Source organism: Corvus brachyrhynchos, unplaced genomic scaffold (assembly GCF_000691975.1).
Source record: "Corvus brachyrhynchos isolate BGI_N302 unplaced genomic scaffold, ASM69197v1 scaffold147, whole genome shotgun sequence".
Taxonomy (NCBI): domain Eukaryota; kingdom Metazoa; phylum Chordata; class Aves; order Passeriformes; family Corvidae; genus Corvus; species Corvus brachyrhynchos.
The window spans coordinates 890,178-895,011 of NW_008239105.1; positions in this window are offsets into that span (position 1 = coordinate 890,178).

The window sequence follows — 4,834 nt, forward strand, 5'->3', positions numbered from 1 at the left end:
CCCCAAGCTCTCTCTCGTTTCTGGTGCTGGGACAGGTGGCTGCAGGCCCTGTGTGGGGGCCAGCGGGCCCGGCCAGGCCCTGCTTGGGCCAGGCCGGGCTGGGCCACGGCCATCCTGGAGCCGATGGGCCCTGTTCCACCCATGGAACCACTGCCCTGCTGTGGGCAGCCGGAGCAGCCCAGCTCCCCCTCTCCAGTGCCGCCAAAATTCAGCTGAAGCTGCCCTGCTGTCCAGCAAAAGATCATGTGACCGACAGCGATAAGCGAAGTTCCAGCTGCAAGGCCCGGGTGAGATTAACCCTTTTAGTGCTGTGAAGAGCTGAAAACCTGAGGGAGTAGAAAGAGGAGATGCTTAATGCTGAAATTCTCTTGTAAAGCTATGATATATCAGAGTACCCGTTGTAATTTCATGAAGGCATGGGGGGTGGAGCGTTCAACTTGTACTTGTGAGCAAAGGCACCTGCACTGAGATAGGCAGATGCTGACGCAGCTGTAATTTCATGAGAAGTTTGAACAGGGAGAGATGGAAGCGATGAGGACTTTTGCTCCAAATGGAAAAGGAGAAACCTCAGTTCCTAGAGATGCTCCGAGATAGTCCTAGAGATGAAGATGAGGAGGACCCTTTGCTCCCAGGGAAGGAGGAGGGCCTCTGCTCTTGGAGATGAAATACTCCCAGAGATGGGTGAAGAGAACTTTTATTTCTGAACGGCTCAACCTTAAAATTGTACCCCAGTAATTCAAGAGTGGACCCTCAAAAGTAGTTGTGGGAAAAGCTGCAAGTCGTGGGAAGGGACTCACATGTGAGCAGAGAACCAACTCGGGCAGCTGTCACGTCGTGATAATGTTTTCATAGCATGGGCAAGAGAGACTCCTCTTTCTAAATGGACTGAACAAGGTTATTATGGAAGTGGTAAACAGCCTGAACATCTCAAGGGTTTTCTTTTTACATTGTCAGTGGGAGAAGGGAGGAAGGTGGGGGGAGGAGGAGAGTTCTGAAGGTGTGGTATGATTTTTTTCTTCTTCTTTTAGGTCTGTTAATAAACTTCTTTATATTCTTTCAAGTTTGGTGCCTGCTTTGCATTTCTCCTAATTCTTATCTCACAGAAGGTAAACAGTAATGAGTATTTTGGACCAAACCACTACACTAAATTGGTGTTTCCGCCCGGTTACAAACCGAACCCACTACAACAATTTATTGTGTTTCACTAAAGCAGGGACATTAAGCATATTTTAAACAGTTTCCTGTGAAACAGTTCAAGATATTTGGCCTCCAGTCTCATCACAGCTTTTTTTGGAGCTGTGTTTGAGCACTTTGCACATGTCTCCATTTGGGATGCAGTGAACTTTTATTTGCATCATTATCAGTAAGTCATCTCGGTACATTTCTTAAAGGCAAGATATTAACTGTGATTATCTAATATTTGTTTTGCATAGCAAAATGAAATAGAACTGTTGTCTGGGGCCAAAGAAAACTGTTTGCCAAAATCAGTAAATATATCAGGAAAATTTCCATTGAAAAATATTTTCCTGAGACAACAGATTTCAAAACTTAGTTTCAAAGCTGTGCAAATGTTTTCATTTCGTGGTGATCTTTTGAACATTTTATTTATAATTGACTTTATGCTAATGTATATGTGATAGCTTAGTGTCCAAATGTAGCTATTCAATATGTTCATTTATGTATTTGAATATAAAGCATTTATTATACTAAAGAAAGCGTAGGTGAATTTTAGGTTTTTGTTATTGCTGTGCTGAATTACATTTCCTTCTTCCCACACTTCAAAATTATCTTTTTATTTTTTTTTCCTAAGAATATTGGACTTTTACTCCTGCAATTTTTGCTTTTTCTTTTATTACAAGAACTTCCTGGAGAGCAGAAATCCCTACTACTCCTTTTTGTCATGGTTTAGGAATGGCAATTCCCAATTCAGTGTTTCCACTGAAACACTCCAAACCACTAGTCACTTACTCATTCCCACTGCTGATTCCCCATGGCTACTGCAAAAATTAACCCTGTGCTGGCCGGAACCAGGAGCTTTATATTTTCTTTTCTTCATGAACTCTGGCTGTTTGTTTCTGTGTAGAATTATATTTTATTCCAGAAGGGGTGTTTTTACTGTTGTTCAACCCTAGAAAAATGTTGACAAATAAGCCACATTCATGTGTTTAATCTTCAAATTCTAAGAATTCAGAGTTCTGAGAAGTTTCTCTATAACTATATTCAAGGCTGTATAAATACAAAAAAAGGCACAGGTTGTTTATAAGTGACAAATAAGGAGTGTTAATTTGTTTTTCTGGCAGAATTCAGCACAAGATTGAAAATAATGATTAAACAACATTCAGTAAGTACTACTGGCAGAAAAAAAAGATTTTTTTAACACATTCTACAAATTTAATTAAAGAAACTCTTGTAAGAATGTGGAGTTCATAACAAAACATACACAAAAGTAGCATCTCTTTAAAAATTCCATAGCTAATGCAGACACTTTATTTTATCATGATTTGTAAACAACTCCCATAAAAAAACTGGGGACAGCCAAGTGGATGGTGTGACTCAGGTAGTGTAGTATCACTTTCTCTCACTGGGTGGGTGATTTATTCACGGAAATCAACTTAACAATGCACTTGTATAACATTTGCCTGGAGACTTCACTTTGTCAATAGTTTTTGGTAGTATTATCTCTGACAGAACAATAGCAGATGATTGGCAAGGAAAAAAAAGCCAGCATATTATTTCTTGTAGAGAGGAAATGGCTCTTACCGAATGTATTTTTATTTGATGCACTATTCCCCAGATCTAAAGTAACTATTTTAAAAGTTTGTACTACATTTCTCTTCCTTAGGTCATTGTGCCTCAGAAAAGTGGTTTTTTTTTTTTCCTTTGGGGTTTCGGTTTTGGGGTTTTTTTGGGGGGGGTTGGTTGCTGGTTTATTTTTTCTTTCATAATTTCTCATGATTTCTGTTACTATTGAGTTACTTTCTCTCTCTTTAAAGCCTGTTGCTTTAACTGCAATATTTTTTTCTTTCATTCTCTGTAAACAAGATCTGTTCTGGTAGATTTTTCTTTGCTGCTGTATTCCATTTTACTGGGAAAAGAACAGCTATGTATAATTTTACTAGTGTCCAGCAAACTTTGAAGGGTTTCTGAAGTATATGATGTTGGAGTGAGAAAATAAAGGGGAAAATATCTGATTTTTTATCGGTTAACAGATTTCCTTGGCTTTTCCCAGATGCTCAATGAATAACTATGTAGAGATGCAAATTTACATAAATCTCAGGGGCAATTAGAGAAAAAAAGGATGCCTCATATTTTTATTGCAGTCCCTTACTTTCATGAGTAAGACATTAGAAATGTAAATCCTATGTATAGTGGGCTATCCACGGAGGAGGGGAAAACTCTTATGTGCAAATAAGCAAGAGAAAGAATCTTTTGTAGCCATGAAGGTATGAAAATCTGTATAAAGGCAATTGAGATATTAAACTGTTGCAGATTTCTTGGATCAAGTCTGTGAGTATAGAAACTGCTTAGAGAAAATTAAAATTGTGGCCTTGAGTTATTATTATAAAGACCTTCATTAGTACTTCTGGATAATTTTAAAAAATAATCTCACCCTTTCCACCATTAATTTTTTATGTGTGAAAGAAAGAATTGCCTTAACACAAAAATTCTATTTATATTCACTTATACACCAAGGACAGTTAACAAACTCTTATCCTTCACAGCTGCTCTCCTGATGATGGACATTGGGGATTTACAGAAGTAGGGAAAATGTTTAAACATGTTTAGTTTTAAAAAGTAAAAATATAGGATAAATTAAAAAAACCCACCAACTTCACCCTCAAAACAAAGTGGAATCATCTAAAATATATTCCTTTATCTGTCTGGCTTTGATATGCAAATAGTTTTTATTTTTGCTACCAAAATGCACATACTGATTTCTTACAGGAAAGAGCAGAACATATTTTGCCTCTGCAAGTTATCTAGGAATGTATTTTTGAAGAATGATTTTTAATATTACAATTTTACTACATTTATTTTTGTTTTAAGGACCAAAGGAAAAAGAAGCTTTTCTCTCTTAACAGGAGGAAGAAGCTGACATGACAGGTCATGAAGGTTTTCTTCCCATTTGACAATAAACATAGGCACTAAATTTTTTTTGTTAGATATATTAACAACCTATGGATGTTTTAAATTTCTTTGACAGCAATAAACATTCAAATCAAATGAGACAAGAAGAAAGTCTTTGCCATTTGCAGAAAAATGGAATTAAAATCTGAACTAGGACTCTTTCCAGATTTCATACTAAAAGAACTTGTAATTTATCTGGTGACACAAAAATTTCTGCTGACTTAGTTTAAACAAAAATTCACTGATGTCTCCAAGTTATTAAGTTCATACCCTGGAAATTATATGTGTGTGTATTTAGCCAAATTCTTAACAATAAAATCAAGTTTTCATGAAGAATGGTATTTGATCTGAAGGCCTGTTCTCTGTAGAGTCAGGGAATAGATAAATTCTCTTCCATCATCTTCTCACTACTCTTCATGGGGACGAGATTATCCTGAACCACCAGCACTGCAGTGCCTACCCATGGAACAGGGCTCCTTACCTCTTCTCCTCACTGAATTCCAGAGGCTCAGGCACTGTACCACAACTGCCTTTAGGACAATTACTTGAAAAGTGCCTGATCTTTTAGACTTTTGAGTTCTTGCTGTCCTAAACATTTTCTGGAACAAGCTCTTACATCTGTTCAAGATTTCTAATTCATCAGTAATAATTTTCTGAGAAGATATTCATGGATGAGACAGAAAATGACTAAAGGAAATTGCTCTGC